Raw genomic sequence first — 24,257 nt, forward strand, 5'->3', positions numbered from 1 at the left:
CTAACCCAGTCTGGTTTCTATCCCAGTCTGGTTTCTATCCCAGTCTGGTTTATATCCCAGTCTGGTTTCTATCCCAGTTGGTTTCTATCCCAGTCTGGTTTCTAACCCAGTCTGGTTCAGTCACATCTCTACTATCTATCCCAGTCTGGTTTCAGTCACATCTCTACTATCTATCCCAGTTGGTTTCTAACCCAGTCTGGGTTTCTATCCCAGTCTGGTTTCAGTCACATCTCTTACTACTATCCCAGTCTGGTTTCTAACCCAGTCTGTTTCTATCCCGGTCTGGTTTCTAACCCAGCTGGGTTTTAACCCAGTCTGGTTTCATCCCAGTCTGGTTCTATCCCGTCTGGTTTCTATCCAGTCTGGTTCTATCCCAGTCTGGTTTCAGTCAAATCTCTCTACTATCTATCCCAGTCTGGTTTCTATCCAGTCTGGTTTCAGTCACATCTCTATACTATCTATCCCAGTTGGTTTCAAACCCAGTCTGGTTTCAGTCACATCTCTCTATATCTATCCAGTATGGTTTCTAACCCAGTCTGGTTTCTAACCCAGTCTGGTTTCAACCAGTCTGGTTTCTAACCCAGTCTGGTTTCTAACCAGTCTGGTTTCAGTCACATCTCTACTAATAAACCCAGTCTGGTTTCAGTCACATCTCTACTATCTATCCCAGTCTGGTTTCTATCCAGTCTGGTTTCTATCCCAGTTGGTTTCAACCCAGTCTGGTTCTCCCAGTCTGGTTTCTATCCCAGTTCTGGTTTCTATCCCCGTCTGGTTTCTAACCCAGTCTGGTTTCTATCCCAGTCTGGTTCTATCCCAGTCTGGTTTCTAACCCAGTCTTGTTTCTAACCCAGTCTGGTTTCAGTCACATCTCTCTACTATCTATCCCAGTATGGTTTCAGTCACATCTCTCTACTATCTATCCCAGTCTGGTTTCTATCCCAGTCTGGTTTCAGTCACATCTCTCTACTATCTAATCCAGTCTGGTTTCTATCCCAGTCTGGTTTCTATCCCAGTCTGGTTCTATCCCAGTCTGGTTTCTATCCCAGTCTGGTTTCAGTCACATCTCTCTACTATCTATCCCAGTCTGGTTCTATCCCAGTCTGGTTTCAGCCACATCTCTCTACTATCTATCCCAGTCTGGTTTCTATCCCAGTCTGGTTTCTATCCTAGTCTGGTTTCTATCCCAGTCTGGTTTCTATCCCAGTCTGGTTTCTATCCCAGTCTGGTTTCAGTCACATCTCTCTAATATCTATCCCAGTCTGGTTTCTATCCCAGTCTGGTTTCAGCCACATCTCTCTACTATCTATCCCAGTCTGGTTTCTATCCCAGTCTGGTTTCTAACCCAGTCTGGTTTCTATCCCAGTCTGGTTTCAGCCACATCTCTCTACTATCTATCCCAGTCTGGTTTCTATCCCAGTCTGGTTTCTATCCCAGTCTGGTTTCTAGCCCAGTCTGGTTTCTATCCCAGTCTGGTTTCTAACCCAGTCTGGTTTCTAACCCAGTCTGGTTTCTATCCCAGTCTGGTTTCTATCCCAGTCTGGTTTCTAACCCAGTCTGGTTTCTAACCCAGTCTGGTTTCTATCCCAGTCTGGTTTCCAACCCAGTCTGGTTTCTAACCCAGTCTGGTTTCTAACCCAGTCTGGTTTCAGTCACATCTCTCTACTATCTATCCCAGTCTGGTTTCAGTCACATCTCTCTACTATCTATCCCAGTCTGGTTTCTATCCCAGTCTGGTTTCAGTCACATCTCTCTACTATCTATCCCAGTCTGGTTTCTATCCCAGTCTGGTTTCAGTCACATCTCTCTACTATCTATCCCAGTGGTTTCTATCCAGTCTGGTTCAGTCACATCTCTACTATCTATCCAGTATGGTTTCACCCAGTCTGGTTCAGTCACATCTCTACTATCTATCCCAGTTGGTTCTAAACCCAGTCTGGTTTCTAACCCAGTCTGGTTTCTAACCCAGTCTGGTTTCTAACCCAGTCTGGTTTCTAACCCAGTCTGGTTTCAGTCACATCTCTCTACTATCTAACCCAGTGGTTTCAGTCACATCTCTTACTATCTATCCCAGTCTGGTTTCTATCCCAGTCTGGTTTCTATCCAGTCTGGTTTCTAACCCAGTTGGTTTCTATCCCAGTTGGTTCTATCCCAGTTGGTTCTCTAACCCGTCTGGTTCTATCCCAGTTGGTTTCTATCCCAGTCGGTTTCTATCCCAGTCTGGTTTCTAACCAGTTGTTTCTAACCCAGTCTGGTTTCAGTCACATCTCTCTACTATCTATCCCAGTCTGGTTTCAGTCACATCTCTCTACTATCTATCCCAGTCTGGTTTCTATCCCAGTCTGGTTTCAGTCACATCTCTTACTATCTAATCCAGTCTGGTTTCTATCCCAGTCTGGTTTCTATCCCAGTCGTGTTTTCTATCCCAGTCTGGTTTCTATCCCAGTTGGTTCAGTCCATCTCTCTACTATCTATCCAGTCTGGTTTTCTATCCCAGTCTGGTTTCAGCCACATCTCTCTACTATCTATCCCAGTCTGGTTTCTATCCCAGTCTGGTTCTATCCTAGTCTGGGTTTCTATCCCAGTCTGGTTTCTATCCAGTTCTGGTTTCTCATCCCAGTCTGGTTTCAGTCACATCTCTCTAATATCTATCCCAGTCTGGTTTCTATCCAGTCTGGTTTCAGCCACATCTCTCTACTATCATCCCAGTCTGGTTTCTATCCCAGTCTGGTTTCTAACCCAGTCTGGTTTATACCCAGTCTGGTTTCAGCCACATCTCTCTACTATCTATCCCAGTCTGGGTTCTATCCCAGTCTGGTTCTATCCCAGTCTGGTTTCTAGCCCAGTTGGTTTCTATCCCAGTCTGGTTTCTAACCCAGGGTTCTAAACCAGTCTGGTTCTATCCCAGTCTGGTTTCTATCCCAGTCTGGTTTCTAACCCAGTCTGGTTTATAACCCAGTCTGGTTCTATCCCAGTCTGGTTTCCAACCCAGCTGGTTTCTAACCCAGTCTGGTTCTAACCCAGTCTGGTGTCAGTCACATCTCTCTACTATCTATCCCAGTCTGGTTTCAGTCACATCTCTTACTATCTATCCAGTTGGTTTCTATCCAGTCTGGTTTCAGCACATCTCTCTACTATCTATCCCAGTCTGGTTCTAACCCAGTCTGGTTTCAGTCACATCTCTCTATATCTATCCCAGTCTGGTTCTATCCCAGTCTGGTTTCAGTCACATCTCTCTACTATCTATCCCAGTTGGTTTCTATCCCAGTCTGGTTTCAGTCACATCTCTCTACTATCTATCCCAGTTGGTTCTATCCCAGTTGGTTTCAGTCACATCTATCTACTATATATCCCAGTCTGGTTTCAGTCACATCTCTCTAATATCTATTCCCGCTGGTTTATATCCAAGTATGGTTTCAGTACATCTCTCTACATCTATCCTCAGTTGTTTTCTATACCAGTCTGGTTTCAGTCACATATCTTACTATCTATCCCAGTCTGGTTTCTAACCCAGTCTGGTTCAGTCACATCTCTCTACTTCTATCCCAGTCTGGTTTATATCCCAGTCTGGTTTCAGTAAAATCTCTTACTATCTAACCAGTCTGGTTTTCTATCCCAGTATGGTTTCAGTCCCATCTTTACTATCTTACCCAGTCTGGGTTCTAAACCCAGTATGGTTTCAGTCACATTCTCTAACTATACTATCCCAGTCTCGGTTTCTAACCCAGTTTTCTGGTTTCAGTTCACATCTCTCTACTATCTATCCCAGTCTGGTTTCTAACCCAGTCTGGTTTCAGTCACATCTCTCTACTATCTATCCCAGTCTGGTTTCTAACCCAGTCTGGTTTCTAACCCAGTCTGGTTTCTAACCCAGTCTGGTTTCTAACCCAGTCTGGTTTCTAACCCAGTCTGGTTTCAGTCACATCTCTCTACTATCTATCCCAGTCTGGTTTCAGTCACATCTCTCTACTATCTATCCCAGTCTGGTTTCTATCCCAGTCTGGTTTCTAACCCAGTCTGGTTTCTATCCCAGTCTGGTTTCTATCCCAGTCTGGTTTCTATCCCAGTCTGGTTTCTATCCCAGTCTGGTTTCTATCCCAGTCTGGTTTCTATCCCAGTCTGGTTTCTATCCCAGTCTGGTTTCTAACCCAGTCTGGTTTCTAACCCAGTCTGGTTTCAGTCACATCTCTCTACTATCTATCCCAGTCTGGTTTCAGTCACATCTCTCTACTATCTATCCCAGTCTGGTTTCTAACCCAGTCTGGTTTCTATCCCAGTCTGGTTTCAGTCACATCTCTCTACTATCTATCCCAGTCTGGTTTCTAACCCAGTCTGGTTTCTATCCCAGTCTGGTTTCTAACCCAGTCTGGTTTCTAACCCAGTCTGGTTTCTATCCCAGTCTGGTTTCTATCCCAGTCTGGTTTCTATCCCAGTCTGGTTTCAGTCACATCTCTCTACTATCTATCCCAGTCTGGTTTCTATCCCAGTCTGGTTTCAGTCACATCTCTCTACTATCTATCCCAGTCTGGTTTCTAACCCAGTCTGGTTTCAGTCACATCTCTCTACTATCTATCCCAGTCTGGTTTCTAACCCAGTCTGGTTTCTAACCCAGTCTGGTTTCTAACCCAGTCTGGTTTCTAACCCAGTCTGGTTTCTAACCCAGTCTGGTTTCAGTCACATCTCTCTACTATCTAACCCAGTCTGGTTTCAGTCACATCTCTCTACTATCTATCCCAGTCTGGTTTCTATCCCAGTCTGGTTTCTATCCCAGTCTGGTTTCTAACCCAGTCTGGTTTCTATCCCAGTCTGGTTTCTATCCCAGTCTGGTTTCTAACCCAGTCTGGTTTCTATCCCAGTCTGGTTTCTATCCCAGTCTGGTTTCTATCCCAGTCTGGTTTCTAACCCAGTCTGGTTTCTAACCCAGTCTGGTTTCAGTCACATCTCTCTACTATCTATCCCAGTCTGGTTTCAGTCACATCTCTCTACTATCTATCCCAGTCTGGTTTCTATCCCAGTCTGGTTTCAGTCACATCTCTCTACTATCTAATCCAGTCTGGTTTCTATCCCAGTCTGGTTTCTATCCCAGTCTGGTTTCTATCCCAGTCTGGTTTCTATCCCAGTCTGGTTTCAGTCACATCTCTCTACTATCTATCCCAGTCTGGTTTCTATCCCAGTCTGGTTTCAGCCACATCTCTCTACTATCTATCCCAGTCTGGTTTCTATCCCAGTCTGGTTTCTATCCTAGTCTGGTTTCTATCCCAGTCTGGTTTCTATCCCAGTCTGGTTTCTATCCCAGTCTGGTTTCAGTCACATCTCTCTACTATCTATCCCAGTCTGGTTTCTATCCCAGTCTGGTTTCAGCCACATCTCTCTACTATCTATCCCAGTCTGGTTTCTATCCCAGTCTGGTTTCTATCCCAGTCTGGTTTCTATCCCAGTCTGGTTTCTATCCCAGTCTGGTTTCTAACCCAGTCTGGTTTCTATCCCAGTCTGGTTTCAGCCACATCTCTCTACTATCTATCCCAGTCTGGTTTCTATCCCAGTCTGGTTTCTATCCCAGTCTGGTTTCTAGCCCAGTCTGGTTTCTATCCCAGTCTGGTTTCTAACCCAGTCTGGTTTCTAACCCAGTCTGGTTTCTATCCCAGTCTGGTTTCTATCCCAGTCTGGTTTCTAACCCAGTCTGGTTTCTAACCCAGTCTGGTTTCTATCCCAGTCTGGTTTCCAACCCAGTCTGGTTTCTAACCCAGTCTGGTTTCAGTCACATCTCTCTACTATCTATCCCAGTCTGGTTTCAGTCACATCTCTCTACTATCTATCCCAGTCTGGTTTCTATCCCAGTCTGGTTTCAGTCACATCTCTCTACTATCTATCCCAGTCTGGTTTCTATCCCAGTCTGGTTTCTAACCCAGTCTGGTTTCTATCCCAGTCTGGTTTCTAACCCAGTCTGGTTTCTAACCCAGTCTGGTTTCTATCCCAGTCTGGTTTCTATCCCAGTCTGGTTTTCTCTCCAGTCTGGTTTCTATCCCAGTCTGGTTTCAGTCACATCTCTCTACTATCTATCCCAGTCTGGTTTCTATCCCAGTCTGGTTTCAGCCACATCTCTCTACTATCTATCCCAGTCTGGTTTCTATCCCAGTCTGGTTTCTCTCCCAGTCTGGTTTCTATCCCAGTCTGGTTTCTATCCCAGTCTGGTTTCAGTCACATCTCTCTACTATCTATCCCAGTCTGGTTTCTATCCCAGTCTGGTTTCAGCCACATCTCTCTACTATCTATCCCAGTCTTGTTTCTATCCCACTCTGGTTTCTATCCAAGTCTGGTTTCTATCCCAGTCTGATTTCTACCCCAGTCTGGTTTCTAACCCAGTCTGGTTTCTATCCCAGTCTGGTTTCAGCCACATCTCTCTACTATCTATCCCAGTCTGGTTTCTATCCCAGTCTGGTTTCTATCCCAGTCTGGTTTCTATCCCAGTCTGGTTTCTAACCCAGTCTGGTTTCTATCCCAGTCTGGTTTCTAACCCAGTCTGGTTTCTATCCCAGTCTGGTTTCTATACCAGTCTGGATTCTAACCCAGTCTGGTTTCTATCCCAGTCTGGTTTCTAACCCAGTCTGGTTTCTATCCCAGTCTGGTTTCTATCCCAGTCTGGTTTCTATCCCAGTCTGGTTTCTAACCCAGTCTGGTTTCTAACCCAGTCTGGTTTCTATCCCAGTCTGGTTTCTATCCCAGTCTGGTTTCTAACCCAGTCTGGTTTCTAACCCAGTCTGGTTTCTATCCCAGTCTGGTTTCTAACCCAGTCTGGTTTCTATCCCAGTCTGGTTTCTAACCCAGTCTGGTTTCTAACCCAGTCTGGTTTCTAACCCAGTCTGGTTTCTATCCCAGTCTGGTTTCTAACCCAGTCTGGTTTCTATCCCAGTCTGGTTTCTATCCCAGTCTGGTTTCTATCCCAGTCTGGTTTCTAACCCAGTCTGGTTCTAACCCAGTCTGGTTTCTATCCCAGTCTGGTTTCTATCCCAGTCTGGTTTCTAACCCAGTCTGGTTTCTATCCCAGTCTGGTTTCTATCCCAGTCTGGTTTCTAACCCAGTCTGGTTTCTATCCCAGTCTGGTTTCTAACCCAGTCTGGATTCTAACCCAGTCTGGTTTCTATCCCAGTCTGGTTTCTATCCCAGTCTGGTTTCTAACCCAGTCTGGTTTCTATCCCAGTCTGGTTTCTATCCCAGTCTGGTTTCTAACCCAGTCTGGTTTCTATCCCAGTCTGGTTTCTAACCCAGTCTGGTTTCTAACCCAGTCTGGTTTCTATCCCAGTCTGGTTTCTAACCCAGTCTGGTTTCTAACCCAGTCTGGTTTCTAACCCAGTCTGGTTTCTAACCCAGTCTGGTTTCTATCCCAGTCTGGTTTCTACATTAAGAGGAGTTGGAGAATTCGTTTTTCCTTCCACCTTTAATCTCTCACTTTGTCTGACAACCCATCCTTTTTACAAACTATTTTCTTCTCCAATAAAAACCGATATTAAACTACGATTTGAATAGGAAGTCTGCATTGTATTGATGAACAGAATGAATGTGAGAGTGAGCAGGATAGATATAACATCTGGTGTCTTTCTGCTCTGCCAGGCTGTTCTGAAGAAGAGGGACAATGTCCATGCAGAGTATGAGGCCAAACTGGAAGCCGCTTCTCTCCGGAAAGAAGAGAGGCCAACAGCCAAGGTTAGTCCAGTCAACACCCTATGGGGCTTCGCCAAAAGTAGTGCACTATATAAGGGGAAATAGGGTGCCATTTGAGATCCATAGGAGCCTACAGCTATGTCTCTAAACCAGCTACTGGTACACTGACGAGCTTAAACTTTGACGGTTTAGTTTAATAGCAAGTCATAAAATGATGAATCAGTTTTCCTCATACCTACAGTAGCTATGTGGAATGTGACATTCCTGAGCAGGCAAGCAACGAGTGTAGTTGACAGTGATACGGTGGTAATGATCCAGTTCTAATTCTGCACTAAGTCAATGCTAATGCTAATGAGCTAGGCTTTTTTATTTATTTATTTTATTTCACCTTTATTTAACTAGGTAAGTACAGATGGGCTATGTACAGGTGCAGTGATCTGTGAGCTGCTCTGACAGCTGGTGCTTAAAGCTAGTGAGGGAGATATGAGTCTCCAGCTTGCACTAAGTCAATGCTAATGCTAGTGATCTAGGCTTGCACTAAGTCAATGCTAATGCTAATGGTTTAGGCTTGCACTAAGTCAATGCTAATGCTAATGATCTAGGCTTGCACTAAGCTAATGCTAATGCTAATGATCTAGGCTTGCACTAAGCTAATGCTAATGATCTAGGCTTGCACTAAGTCAATGCTAATGGTCTAGGCTTGCACTAAGTCAATGCTAATGCTAATGATCTAGGCTTTTCCCCAACCATTCCTTTAGCCCTTGTTAGCGTAGTGCTATGCCCATTGAAGCAGACTCCAAGCATAGCCACATGCCCATAAAGCCTTGCTTCGAGCGCTATGGTATGTGTCCCTAGCAGTTTACCCATAGTGCATTGCTTCGAGCGCTATGTGTCCCTAGCAGTTCACCCATAGTGCCTTGCTTATTTCTGTTAGTTCTGCTCCCTGTCCTCTCTACAGCAGGTGCTTAGTTCTGTTTCCTGTTCCCTCCCTACAGCAGGTGCTTAGTTCTGTTCCCTGTCCTCTCTACAGCAGGTGCTTAGTTCTGTTCCCTGTCCTCTCTACAGCAGGTGCTTAGTTCTGTTCCCTCTCTACTGCAGGTGCTTAGTTCTGTTCCCTGTCCTCTCTACAGCAGGTGCTTAGTTCTGTTCCCTCTCTACAGCAGGTGCTTAGTTCTGTTCCCTGTCCCCTCTCTACAGCAGGTGCTTAGTTCTGTTCCCTCCCTACAGCAGGTGCTTAGTTCTGTTCCCTCCCTACAGCAGGTGCTTAGTTCTGTTCAATGTCCCCTCCCTACAGCAGGTGCTTAGTTCTGTTCCCTCTCTACAGCAGGTGTTTAGTTCTGTTCCCTGTCCCCTCCCTACAGCAGGTGCTTAGTTCTGTTCCCTGTCCCCTCTCTACAGCAGGTGTTTAGTTCTGTTCCCTGTCCTCTCTACAGCAGGTGCTTAGTTCTGTCCCCTCTCTACAACAGGTGCTTAGTTCTGTCCCCTGTCCCCTCTCTACAGCAGGTGCTTAGTTCTGTCCCCTCTCTACAGCAGGTGCTTAGTTCTGTTCCCTGTCCCCTCTCTACAGCAGGTGCTTAGTTCTGTTCCCTGTCCCCTCTCTACAGCAGGTGCTTAGTTCTGTTCCCTGTCCCCTCTCTACAACAGGTGCTTAGTTCTGTTCCCTGTCCTCCCTACAGCAGGTGCTTAGTTCTGTTCCCTGTCCTCTCTACAGCAGGTGCTTAGTTCTGTTCCCTGTCCTCTCTACAGCAGGTGCTTAGTTCTGTCCCCTCTCTACAACAGGTGCTTAGTTCTGTCCCCTCTCTACAGCAGGTGCTTAGTTCTGTTCCCTGTCCCCTCTCTACAGCAGGTGCTTAGTTCTGTTCCCTGTCCCCTCTCTACAGCAGGTGCTTAGTTCTGTTCCCTGTCCTCTCTACAGCAGGTGCTTAGTTCTGTTCCCTGTCCTCTCTACAGCAGGTGCTTATTTCTGTTCCCTGCCCTCTCTACAGCAGGTGCTTAGTTCTGTCCCCTCTCTACAACAGGTGCTTAGTTCTGTCCCCTCTCTACAGCAGGTGCTTAGTTCTGTTCTCTGTCCTCTCTACAGCAGGTGCTTAGTTCTGTTCCCTGTCCTCTCTACAGCAGGTGCTTAGTTCTGTCCCCTCTCTACAACAGGTGCTTAGTTCTGTCCCCTCTCTACAGCAGGTGCTTAGTTCTGTTCCCTGTCCCCTCTCTACAGCAGGTGCTTAGTTCTGTTCCCTGTCCTCTCTACAGCAGGTGCTTAGTTCTGTTCCCTGTCCTCTCTACAGCAGGTGCTTATTTCTGTTCCCTGCCCTCTCTACAGCAGGTGCTTAGTTCTGTCCCCTCTCTACAACAGGTGCTTAGTTCTGTCCCCTCTCTACAGCAGGTGCTTAGTTCTGTTCTCTGTCCTCTCTACAGCAGGTGCTTAGTTCTGTTCCCTGTCCTCTCTACAGCAGGTGCTTAGTTCTGTTCCCTGTCCCCTCTCTACAGCAGGTGCTTAGTTCTGTTCCCTGTCCCCTCTCTACAGCAGGTGCTTAGTTCTGTTCCCTGTCCCCTCTCTACAGCAGGTGCTTAGTTCTGTTCCCTGTCCCCTCTCTACAGCAGGTGCTTAGTTCTGTTCCCTGTTCCCTCTCTACAGCAGGTGCTTAGTTCTGTTCCCTGTCCCCTCTCTACAGCAGGTGCTTAGTTCTGTTCCCTGTTCCCTCTCTACAGCAGGTGCCTACAGACGTGGAGAAGTGCCAGGACAGAGTGGAGTGTTTTAACGCTGACCTGAAGTCAGACTGGGACCAGTGGCAGAACAACAAAACACAAGACTTCAGACAGCTACTCACTGGCATGGCCGACCACAACATCCAGTACTATGAGAAGGTAAGAGGGCCGACCACAACATCCAGGACTATGAGAAGGTAAGAGGGCCGACCACAACATCCAGGACTATGAGAAGGTAAGAGGGCCGACCACAACATCCAGTAATATGAGAAGGTAAGAGGGCCGACCACAACATCCAGGACTATGAGAAGGTAAGAGGGCCGACCACAACATCCAGGACTATGAGAAGGTAAGAGGGCCGACCACAACATCCAGGACTATGAGAAGGTAAGAGGGCCGACCACAACATCCAGGACTATGAGAAGGTAAGAGGGCCGACCACAACATCCAGGACTATGAGAAGGTAAGAGGGCCGACCACAACATCCAGGACTATGAGAAGGTAAGAGGGCCGACCACAACATCCAGTAATATGAGAAGGTAAGAGGGCCGCCCACAACATCCAGTACTATGAGAAGGTAAGAGGGCCGACCACAACATCCAGGACTATGAGAAGGTAAGAGGGCCGACCACAACATCCTGTACTATGAGAAGGTAACAGCAGGAGACTACTACAGACTACTGGCTTTTGATATCAAATATCCATTTAATACAGGTAGTAGTACAGGGTGCAAAGGAAAACGTTGCTTATTGATCCAATGTATTTTCAGTAATATCATAAAAATCAATCAATCAATCATATCAGGTTTTTAGGCTCGTTAAGTCGTTTTTACCTGATTAAGTAGAATCCTGTCGGTTTAAAAAATAAATAATAATAATACTTTTTTTAAAGTTTCATTAATTTTCCTAAAACATCATTTGAAAACGATACTGTTGCTGCTTCCTGTTAAGGTGTCAAAGCGCTGGTTTTAAATGTCCAAATTCATAATCAATATTTTGAAATAAGTTGTATGTCTTCAACATACAGTGTCACATGTTACTCCCTACACACAGATCACACTTGTCACGACGAACACTATATTTAGCTAAATTAATACCTTAGAAACATCAGCATTTACCAAGCGGACACTCTAAACCGGAATTGATTAGCTTGTTCTACTGTAATCAATAGTGTGCGCAAATTAATCACTGACGTTAAATACAAAATATATTGACATTTGTATAGAAATCATTGAATATTTTACCTCATTTCGACCAGCATCTTAATAAATGTGCAACCAGAGGGGAAAAACTCTAGACCACCTTTACTCCACACAGAGACGCGTACAAAGCTCTCCCTCGCCATCCATTTGGCAAGTCTGGCCAGAATTCTATCCTCCCGAACCCTGCTTACAAGCAAAAATTAAAGCAGGAAGCACCAGTGACTCTATAAAAAAGTGGTCAGATGAAGCAGATGCTAAACTACAGGACTGTTTTGCACAGACTGGAATATGTTCTGGGATTCATCCGATGGCATTGAGGAGTACACCACATCAGTCACTGGCTTCATCAATGAGTGCATCAAGGACGTCGTCCCCACAGTGACTGTGGCGTTAACGAACCATCAAACAGGGAAAGCGTTAATACTGGACTAAGATCGAATCGTACTACACCGCTCGTCGGATGTGGCAGGACCTACAAACTATGACAGACTCGAAAGGCAAGCGCAGCTGAGAGCTGTCCAGTGACGCGAGCCTACCAGTCGAGCTAAACTACTTCTATGCTCGCTTCGAGGCTAGTAACAATGAAACATGAATGAGAGCATCAGCTGTTCCGGAAGACTGTGTGATCACGCTCTCCGCAGCCGATGTGAGTAAGACCTTTAAACAGGTCAACATACACAAGGCCGCGGGGCCAGACGGATTACCAGGACGTGTGCTCCGGGCATGTGCTGATCAACTGGCAGGTGTCTTCACTGGCATTTTCAACCTCTCCCTGTCTGAGTCTCTAATACCAACATGTTTCAAGCAGACCACCATAGTCCCTGTGCCCAAGAACACTAAGGTAACCTGCCTAAATGACTATCGCTCCATAGCACTCACATCCGTAGCCATGAAGTGCTTTGAAAGGCTGGTCATGGCTCACATCAACACCATTATCCCAGAAACCCTAGACCCACTCCAATTTGCATACCGCCCCAACAGATCAACAGACGATGCAATCTCTATTGCACTCCACACTGCCCTTTCCCACCTGGACAAAAGGAACACATACAGTTGAAGTCGGAAGTTTACATACATCTTAGCCAAATACATTTAAAATCAGTTTTTCACAATTCCTGACATTTAATCCTAGTAAAAATTCCCTGTCTTAGGTCAGTTAGGATCACCACTTTATTTTAAGAATGTGAAATGTCAGAATAATAGTAGAGAGAATTATTTATTTAAGCTTTTATTTCTTTCATCACACTCCCAGTGGGTCAGAAGTTTACATACACTCAATTAGTATTTGGTAGCATTGCCTTTAAATTGTTTAACTTGGGTCAAACGTTTCGGGTAGCCTTCCACAAGCTTCCCACAATAAGTTGGGTGAATTTTGGCCCATTCCTCCTGACAGAGCTGGTGTAACTGTCAGGTTTGTAGGCCTCCTTGCTCGCACACACTTTTTCAGTTCTGCCCACAAATGTTCTATAGGATTGAGGTCAGGGCTTTGTGATGGCCACTCCAATACCTTGACTTTGTTGTCCTTAAGCCATTTTGCCACAACTTTGGAATTATGCTTGGGGTCATTGTCCATTTGGAAGACCCATTTGCGACCAAGCTTTAACTTCGTGACTGATGTCTTGAGATGTTGCTTCAATGTATCCACATAATTTTCCTCCCTCATGATGCCATCTATTTTGTGAAGAGCACCAGTCCCTCCTGCAGCAAAGCACCCCCACAACATGATGCTGCCACCCCCGTGCTTCATGGTTGGGATGGTGTTCTTCAGCTTGCAAGCATCCCCCTTTTTACTCCAAACTTAACAATGGTCATTATGGCCAAACAGTTCTATTTTTGTTTCATCAGACCAGAAGACATTTCTCCAAAAAGTACAATCTTTGTCCCCATGTGCATTTGCAAACCGTAGTCTGGCTTTTTTATGGCGGTTTTGGAGCAGTGGCTTCTTCCTTGCTGAGCAGCCTTTCAGGTTATGTCGATATAGGACTCGTTTTACTGTGGATATAGATACTTTTGTACATGTTTCCTCCAGCATCTTCACAAGTTCCTTTGCTGTTTTTCTGGGATTAATTCGCACTTTTCGCACCAAGGTACGATCATCTCTAGGAGACAGAACGCGTCTCCTTCCTGAGCGGTATGACGGCTGCGTGGTCCCATGTTAATACTTGCGTACTATTGTTTGTACAGATGAACGTGGTACCTTCAGGTGTTTAGGAAATTGCTCCCAAGGATGAACCAGTCTTGTGGAGGTCAACAATTTTTTTTCTGAGGTCTTGGCTGATTTCTTTTGATTTTCCCATGATGTCAAGCAAAGAGCCACTGAGTTTGAAGGTAGGCCTTGAAATACATCCACAGGTACACCTCCAATTGACTCAAATGATGATGTCAATTAGCCAATCAGAAGCTTCTAAAGCCATGACATCATTTTCTGGAATTTTCCAAGTTGTTTAAAGGCACAATCAATTAAGTGCATGTACATTTCTGACCCACTGGAATTGTGATACAGTGAATTATAAGTGAAATAATCTGTCTGTAAACAATTGTTGGAAAAATAACTTGTGTCATGCACAAAGTAGATGTCCTAACCTACTTGACAAAACTATAGTTTGTTAACAAGAAATTTGTGGAGTGGTTGAAAAAAGAGTTTTAATGACTCCAATCTAAGTGTATGTAAACTTCAGACTACAACTGTATGTGAGAATGCTGTTCATTGACTACAGCTCAGCGTTCAACACCATAGTGCCCTCAAAGCTCATCACTAAGCTAAGGACCCTGGGACTAAACACCTCCCTCTGCAACTGGATCCTGGACTTCCTGATGGGCCGTCCCCAGGTGGTAAAGGTAGGCAACAACACGACTACCACATTGATCCTCAACACGGGGGCCCTTCAAGGGTGCGTAATCAGTCCCCTCCTGTCCTCCCTGTTCAATCACGACTGCATGGCCAGGCAGGACTCCAACACCATCATTAAGTTTGCTGACGACACAACAGTGGTAGGCCTGATCACTGACAACAATGATACAGCCTATAGGGAGGAGGTCAGAGACCTGGCAGTGTGGTGCCAGGACAACAACCTCTCCCTCAATGTGAGAAAGACAAAGGAGATGATTGTGGACTACAGGAAAAGGAGGGCCGAGCACGCCCCCATTCTCATCAACTGTGGTGGAGCAGGTTGAGAGCTTCAAGTTCCTTGGCGTCCACATCACCAACAAACTAACATGGTCCAAACACAGCAGGGCAGTCGTGAAGAGGGCACGACAAGACCTATTCCCCCTCAGGAGACTGAAAAGATTTGGCATGGGTACTCAGATCCTCAAACGGTTTTACAGGTGCACCATCGAGAGCATCCTGACTGGTTGCATCACTGCCTGTTATGGAAACTGCTCGGCCTCCAATCGCAAGGCACTACAGAGGGTAGTGCGTACGGCCCAGTACATCACTGGGGCCAAGCTTCCTGCCTTCCAGGACCTCTATACCAGGCGGTGTCAGAGGAAGGCCCTAAAAATTGTCAAAGACTCCAACCACCCTAGTCATAGACTGTTCTCTCTGCTACCGCACGGCAAGCAGTGCCGGAGCGCCAAGTCTAGGTCCAAGAGGCTTCTAAACAGCTTCTACCCCCAAGACATAAGACTCATGAACATCTAATCAAATGGCTACCCAGAATATTTGCATTGCCCCCCTCCCCCTATTTTACACCGCTGCTACTCTCTGTTATTATCTATGCATAGTCACTTTAATAACTCTACCTACATGTACATAAACTCAGCAAAAAAAGAAACGTCCTTTAACTGTCAACAAGTGTTTAATTAAATTGAATAATGTGTCCCTGAACAAAGGGGGGGGGGGTCAAAATCAAAAGTAACAGTCAGTATCTGGTGTGGCCACCAGCTGCATTAAGTACTGCACTGCATCTCCTCCTCATGGACTGCACCAGATTTGCCAGTTATTGCTGTGAGATGTTACCCCACTCTTCCACCAAGGCACCTGCAAGTTCCCGGACATTTCTGGGGGGAATGGCCCTAGCCCTCACCCTCCGATCCAACAGGTCCCAGATGTGCTCAGTGGGATTGAGATCCGCTGGCCATGGCAGAACACTGACATTCCTGTGTTGCAGGAAATCATGCACAGAACGAGCAGTATGGCTGGTGTCATTGTCATGCTGGAGGGTCATGTCAGGATGAGCCTGCAGGAAGGGTACCCCATGAGGGAGGAGGATGTCTTCCCTGTAACGCACAGCGTTGAGATTGCCGGCAATGACAACAAGTTCAGTCCGATGATGCTGTGACACACCGCCCCAGACCATGACGGACCCTCCACCTCCAAATCGATCCCGCTCCAGAGTACAGGCCTCGGTGTAACGCTCATTCCTTCGACGATAAACGCGAATCCGACCATCACCCCTGGTGAGACAAAACCGCGACTCGTCAGTGAAGAGCACTTTTTGCCAGTCCTGTCTGGTCCAGTGACGGTGGGTTTGTGCCCATAGGCGACCTTGTTGCCGGTGATGTCTGGTGAGGACCTGCCTTACAACAGGCCTACAAGCCCTCAGTCCAGCCTCTCTCAGCCTATTGCAGACAGTCTGAACACTGATGGAGGGATTGTGCGTTCCTGGTGTAACCCGGGCAGTTGTTGTTGCCATCCTGTACCTGTCCCGCAGGTGTGATGTTCGGATGTACCAATCCTGTACAGGTGTTGTTACACGTGGTCTGCCACTGAGAGGATGATCAGCTGTCCGTCCTGTCTCCCTGTAGTGCTGTCTTAGGCGTCTCACAGTACAGATATTGCAGTTTATTGCCCTGGCCACATCTGCAGTCCTCATGCCTCCTTGCAGCATGCCTAAGGCACGTTCACGTCGATGAGCAGGCATCCTGGGCACTTTCTTTTGGTGTTTTTCAGAGTCAGTAGAAAGGCCTCTTTACTGTCCTGTTTTCATAACTGTGACCTTAATTGCCTACCGTCTGTAAGCTGTTAGTGTCGTAACGATGTTCATTCATTGTTTATGGTTCATTGAACAAGCATGGGAAACAGTGTTTAAACCCTTTACAATGAAGATCTGTGAAGTTATTTGGATTTTTACGAATTATCTTTGAAAGACAGGGTCCTGAAAAGGGGACGTTTCTTTTTTTTTTTGCTGAGTTTATTACCTCAATTACCTCGACACCCCCTGTATATGTCCCCGCTATTGTTATTTATTGCTGCTCTTTATTGCTGCTCTTTTTTTTTGTATTTTCTTAAAACTGCATTTTTGGTTAACTTCTATGGGCTACGTGGGACGCTAGCGTCCCACCTGCGGGACACAGCCAGTGAAATATCAGGGCGGCAAATTCAAAAACAACAAAATGTCATAATTCAACTTTCTCAAACATACAACTATTTTACACCATTTGAAAGATACACTTCTCTTTGATGTAACCACATTGTCCGATTTCAAAAAGGCTTTACAGCGAAAGCAAAACATTAGATTATGTTAGGAGAGTACATAGACAAAAATAATGACACAGCCATTTTCTAAGCAAGGACATGCGTCAATAAAACCCAAAACACAGCTAAATGAAGCACTAACCTTTGACGATCTTCATCAGATGACACTGCTAGGACATTATGTTACACAATACATGTATGTTTTGTTCAATAAAGTTCATATTTATATCCAAAAACAGCATTTTACATTGGCGCGTGATGTTCAGAAAATGTATTCCCACCAAAACGTCCAGTGAATGTGCACATCAATTTACAAAAATACTCATCATAAACGTTGACAAAATATATAACAATTATTTAAATAATTATAGATAGACTACTCCTGGATGCAACCGCTGTGTCAGATTTTAAAATGGCTTTACGGAGAAAGCACATTTTTCAATATTCTGAGTACAAAGCTCAGCCATCACGGTGAGCTATACAGACACCCGCCAAGTTCGGGGCAACCTAAACTCAGAATTAGTATTAGAAATATTCTCTTACTTTTGCTGATCTTTGTCAGAATGCACTCCCAGGACTGCTACTTCCACAAGAAATGTTGTTTTTGTTCCAAATAATCCATATTTATGTCCAAATACCTCCGTTTTGTTCGTGCGTACAGATCACTTATCCAAAGGCATAACGCGCGAGCGCTGAACCAGAGACGAAAAGTCAAAATGTTCTATTACCGTACTTAGAAGCATGTCAAACGCTGTTTAAAATCAATCTTTATGGTATTTTTAAGGTAAAATTGCGATAATATTCCAACCGGACAATAGCGTATTCATTCAAGGAGAAAAGGAAGGAACAGCGAGCTCGCGGGGCCGCGCATATCCAATTCCTTTGTTGCCAGGCAGACCACTCAGTAACTGAGCTCCTATTCTCTGCCCAGTGACAGGAAAATGCTCAAACCACTTTCTGAAGGCTTTAGACAGCCAATGGAAGCCTTAGGAAGTGCAACATAACCCCACAGATACTGTAGTTTCGAAAGGGACTAGAAAGAAGAACTACAATTCTCACTTCTTGGTTGACTTTTTCTCAGGTTTTTGCCTGCCATATGAGTTCTGTTATACTCACAGACACCATTCAAACAGTTTTAGAAACTTCTGAGTGTTTTCTATCCAAATCTAATAATAATATGCATATTCTAGCTTCTGGGCCAGAGAAGTAACCTGTTTAAATTGGGTACGTTTTTCATCCGGCCGTGAAAATACTGCCCCCTAGCCCAGACAGGTTAACGGCTCGTAAGTTTGCATTTCACTGTAAGGTCTACACCTGTTGTATTTGGCACATTTGACAAATACGATTTGATTTGAACGTTCACCGTCCCCACTAGTGTTTAAGTGCAGCAGGCTGAACCTGGTTGAATAAACAAAGGAAAAACAAACAGTAACATATATTCTAACTAAATGTATTAAAGCCCTTTGGTGACTTGTGACGTTGAATCTAACAGGGGCCTGGGCCAACAGGAAGTAGGAATGGGCTGTAGAGGAACTAAGAATGACACCAAGAATGACTTTAGAAACCTTTTTATCTCATGTCTTATGATGCGTTCAGTGTCACTCCGGTGCCTCTGTCTCTGGTCATATCTGACTGTTAACGCGACCATCTGTCTGTGTGTTAACGCGACCATCTGTCTGTGTGTTAACGCGACCATCTGTCTGTGTTTCAGTGTGTTAACGCGACCATCTGTCTGTGTTTCAGTGTGTTAACGCGACCATCTCTCTGTGTGTTAACACGACCATCTGTCTGTGGGTTAACGCGACCATCTGTCTGTGTGTTTCAGTGTGTTAACACTACCATCTGTCTGTGTGTTTCAGTGTGTTAACACAACCATCTGTCTGTGTGTTTCAGTGTGTTAACACTACCATCTGTCTGTGTGTTTCAGTGTGTTAACACAACCATCTGTCTGTGTGTTTCAGTGTGTTAACACGACCATCTGTCTGTGTGTTTCAGTGTGTTAACACTACCATCTGTCTGTGTTTCAGTGTGTTAACGCGACCATCTCTCTGTGTTTCAGTGTGTTAACACGACCATCTGTCTGTGTGTTAACACGACCATCTCTCTGTGTTTCAGTGTGTTAACGCGACCATCTGTCTGTGTGTTTCAGTGTGTTAACACGACCATCTGTCTGTGTGTTTCAGTGTGTTAACACTACCATCTGTCTGTGTGTTAACGCGACCATCTGTCTGTGTGTTTCAGTGTGTTAACACGACCATCTGTCTGTGTGTTTCAGTGTGTTAACACTACCATCTGTCTGTGTTTCAATGTGTTAACACTACCATCTGTCTGTGTTTCAATGTGTTAACACTACCATCTGTCTGTGTTTCAATGTGTTAACACTACCATCTGTCTGTGTGTTAACACTACCATCTGTCTGTGTTTCAATGTGTTAACACTACCATCTGTCTGTGTGTTAACACTACCATCTGTCTGTGTGTTAACACTACCATCTGTCTGTGTGTTAACACTACCATCTGTCTGTGTTTCAGTGTGTTAACGCGACCATCTCTCTGTGTGTTTCAGTGTGTTAACACTACCATCTGTCTGTGTGTTAACACTACCATCTCTCTGTGTGTTTCAGTGTGTTAACGCTACCATCTGTCTGTGTGTTAACACTACCATCTCTCTGTGTGTTTCAGTGTGTTAACACTACCATCTGTCTGTGTGTTAACACTACCATCTGTCTGTGTGTTTCAGTGTGTTAACACTACCATCTGTCTGTGTGTTTCAGTGTGTTAACACTACCATCTGTCTGTGTGTTTCAGTGTGTTAACACTACCATCTGTCTGTGTTTCAATGTGTTAACACTACCATCTGTCTGTGTGTTTCAGTGTGTTAACACTACCATCTGTCTGTGTGTTTCAGTGCCTTGCAGCGTGGGAGTCTGTCATTCCAGTATTACAGGACAAGCAGCCACAGGAGACCGAAACGGAGGAAGACTGAAACGGCCAGCTGACCTTTGAAGCACATTGGAAAAGTGGACATAACATCTCAAACACTTCTCTACCCGAGTCACCAGAGTCACACACCGACACAGATACTCTGGAAGGGAGATTACCAAGGAAATGGGCTTTTGGAGTCTTCAGACGGAAATCTTTTTTTAGTTTTGGCGTTTCTGTTTGTGAAACCCAGTCAGTCGGAAACGTCCCGTCCTGCCTGCTGGTCGTTGTCTCACGTCAGGTAGCGCAACGGCAGTCTGCGCTGATCTGTCTGATAACTTGCAAACACTCATGGGATAGCTAAAAAGAAGTTTGGCCATAATATGCTTTGCTAACATTCGAAAATGTTACGAAGGTGACATCGTCTGCTAAAGCCCCTACATCATCTAAAAGAGTCAGAGTTAATCTGATCAAAAAATATCAGCCTGGAGCTAATAAATCTTCACTACCTAATTCTACATCTAACGAAGGTGTTTTGTGGTCGGTAGAATCAGTATTTATGAAATGTACACTATATAATTAGCTAGCTAAAGCATTAGCTACACTAGCTCGTGTCTGCTTGCTGGCTGAACCAGACTCAAATCAATCCATAATGAAAGGCAGGGATGTTAACAATGCGAGTTCACACACACACTCAATGCTGAATAATCCTAGTAAGTTCTGGCTAATGCACAAATTAGTTTTCATGATATCTTGTTCTGCCGAGTTCTACAGCACAGCAAGGCACATTACCAGCTGTCACAGTCAGACACCTGCTGATTTCTGAGAACAGTCCCAGAACTTTGGTGCCTTACAAAGCTGGCAAACTATCTACCGTATGGCCATTCAAAACAAGCCCTGCACTAGGCTGTTAACTGGAGTTTGCTGAAGGGATTGAGCATGGTTTGCCGTAGTATCCAGTGTCTCATAGCTACTGACAGAGTTATTTATCAGAATTAGGAACTAGAGTTTGGCGGATGAGCAAAATCTAGATGACTAGAGATGAGTTCCACGCCCTACGTGACAGATCGGCTGAGGGATGAGCGCCGTGTAGGAGTGACGCCATCTGACGTGAGACAATGGCCTGCTGGGAAGAGCCATGGAGCGGAGTGGATGGTACTGTCTGTCTGTCTGTCTGTCTGTCTGTCTGTCTGTCTGTCTGTCTGTCTGTCTGTCTGTCTGTCTGTCTGTGTTGTTTGTCTGTCTGTGTTGTTTGTCTGTCTGTGTCTCTCTGTCTGTGTCTCTCTCTCTGTCTGTGTCTCTCTCTCTGTCTGTGTCTCTCTCTCTGTCTGTGTCTCTCTCTCTGTCTGTGTCTCTCTCTCTGTCTGTGTCTCTCTCTCTGTCTGTGTCTCTCTCTGTCTGTGTCTCTCTCTCTGTCTCTCTCTGTCTCTGTCTCTCTCTGTCTCTCTGTCTCTCTCTGTCTCTCTGTCTCTCTGTCTCTGTCTCTGTCTCTCTCTGTCTCTCTCTGTCTCTCTCTGTCTCTCTCTGTCTCTCTCTGTCTCTCTCTGTCTCTCTCTGTCTCTGTCTCTCTCTGTCTCTGTCTCTCTCTGTCTCTGTCTCTGTCTCTCTCTCTGTCTCTGTCTCTCTCTCTGTCTCTGTCTCTCTCTGTCTCTCTCTCTCTGTCTCTCTCTCTCTGTCTCTCTCTCTGTCTCTCTACTCCGTCTGTCTGTCTGGAAGCCCTGTATTGTTCCTTGTTGCACACCAAAATAGCCTGGGTTGTATTCACTAGAAACCAAACAGAAGAAAACAGACTACCTGAACTTGTCCAAAAAGAAACTCATTTTTGTTGCTGAACGCTTTCCGTTGTTTAACGTTTTTCTACATTGTGCACTAATGAACACCACCCTGATACCATAGACAGGCTGTCCTAGAAGCTTTCTGTCCCACCGACCGGCCAAAGGATTAGCGAATGAAGAGACCAAACTAATATTAGGGTGTCCAAACACCCTTTTGGTGATGAAGTTTCACTTTCTTATGTTTTAAAATACATTTTACCGAGACAAGTGTGATTATTTATGTTCTGAATTGTTCAGTTGGGGTTTTCTTTAACATATTCTTAACTTTATATCAGAAAGTAGTTTTTTTGTTGTGTAACCTAATATCTGATAATTACCACATGGCTCTGTTGACGTTGCAGGGCAGGTTTCTCCGAAATACTTTTGAGGATTTTACATTTCTTCGAAGTAGTTTCCGCGTGTCATAAAAAAAAAAAAAAAATAATAATAATAAATTTGACACGAGCTGAATTAAAAATGTAAAAAGTCTTGATAATAAATTGCTCGGTATATGCTCAGTGCTCTGTAGACATTTCACAGAGAAACGCTTGTTTTTTTGTTGTTGTTGTTGTGAGAAAGCTTTGAAAAAGAATGGGAATTTTGAATTGATATGAAAATACTATTATCTCAATCGATATTTATGTTTTATTTATGCAATTTTACAGAATTTTTTCTTCTTCTACGCAATTAACATTATTTTACCCATTTGTCAAAAGATTGCGTTTTTGATTGAACACTATATTCACAGTGTTTTTTTTTTCTTTTCTGTTAGAAGGTCTGTTGAGAACGGTTGGTTGCCAATTATCTTCTTTTTTTGTAAACAATGCATTTGTTTGACGGGTCTTTGATTTAGCCTAAAGCCCTTGAAGAGTCAAGCAGCATCTTCATCATGTTTTTTATCATGTTGTTGAAGCACTAACAGATGCAGCTATCCAAGGTAGAGCAGCAATCTTCTGGCCAAAGAGGAAACCTACCTCACATACTGTCTAACGTTTTCTTGGTTGGTGGTCTGTCTCCCACAACTAGGGTGTATACACTAGGAAGCAAACAGGCTGCTGCTCACACAAGATTTGATTCTGGGTTGCCAAGATTACACCACACCACACCACACCATACAAGACTCTTCGTCCTGTGCCCAATAGCCCTCCTATCTAGTGCGCTACTGTTGACCAGGACTCTGGTAGTGCAATATATATATATATATATAGGAAATAGGATGCAATTTAGGACGCAGACATGTAGTGCCAAATGGTGTTGGACTGCCTCCTCCCTCTTCCTCCCTCTTCCTCCCTCCCCCCTCTTCCTCCTTCCTCCCTCTTCCTCCCTCCCCCCTCTTCCTCCCTCCCCCCTCTTCCTCCCTCCTCCTTCCTCCCTCCTCCCTCTTCCTCCGTCTTCCTCCCTCCTCCTTCTTCCTCCCTCCTCCCTCTTCCTCCCTCTTCCTCCGTCTTCCTCCCTCCTCCCTCTTCCTCCCTCCTCCCTCTTCCTCCCTCCCCTATCCACTGTTATGTAACCCAGTGTGGTGTTGACATGGATTTGATGATATCTCTGTTAGCTGAGGAGTGAACAGCTCTAGCAGCAGTCTGCAGCTGGGACATTACACAAAACCGGTACGATTTATTTTCTTTTTTTACCAAAATAAATGTTGTTTTTTTCTGAGCACCCCACGACATTAAGGACATATTGAACCTCTTAAGAAAACATATTTTTCCATCTCAGGCAAGAAAAGCCCTGTCATTATCAGCCATGTTCTTCTGATATGGACACCATTTGTCCGTCATGGACACTGTGGAAGCTGTCTGGATATGATTATAAAATACACTTTGTAATAAAATTAACATTTCACATGTCTGTCAAACGAATTCAGTAATTGCAAATATAAAATATCACACTTTTGCTACACTGAAGCCTGACATGGACACTGTCAACGGTCTCATCATTTTGTTTTAATCAAAAATATGGTTTCATTTCAGAATTTGAACTAAAATCAATATGCTCATGAGACATCTAAACAGGTCAGACTGAGCTCAGCAAACATTACATTTATATTTCAGAAACTTTTCAAAATTGTAATGTAACAGGGTTGAAGATGGTAACTGGGATTGAAAATTCATACGGCTTCCATTGAATTAGTGTTTGTTAATCTTAAAATTCACGCCAAAGATTTTCTATAAACATTGTATTTCATAGATATAACCATGTAATGAGGACAAGGGATATAAATTTGAATTAAACTGAGTTGCAGTAAATGAGTATTAATCCAACTGCAGTAAAATACTAAACCAATAACAACATAGACGACACTGAACAGGTCAACAGGTCATCTAACTGAACAGGTCAACAGGTCATCTTACTGAACAGGTCAACAGGTCATCTAACTGAACAGGTCAACAGGTCATCTAACTGAACAGGTCAACAGGTCATCTAACTCAACAGGTCATCTAACTGAACAGGTCAACAGGTCATCTAACTGAACAGGTCAACAGGTCATCTAACTGACCAGGTCAACAGGTCATCTTACTGAACAGGTCAACAGGTCATCTAAC

General features: G+C 44.7%; 1 pseudogene; it reads left to right on the forward strand.

Moving 5' to 3' along the window:
* LOC115160189 (sorting nexin-30-like) overlaps nt 1–20,892 on the forward strand; it is a 74,530-nt pseudogene extending 53,638 nt beyond the window's left edge.
* The last annotated feature ends 3,365 nt before the right edge of the window (nt 20,893–24,257 follow it).

Source organism: Salmo trutta, chromosome 23, assembly GCF_901001165.1.
Source record: "Salmo trutta chromosome 23, fSalTru1.1, whole genome shotgun sequence".
In the NCBI taxonomy this organism is placed as follows: Eukaryota; Metazoa; Chordata; class Actinopteri; order Salmoniformes; family Salmonidae; genus Salmo; species Salmo trutta.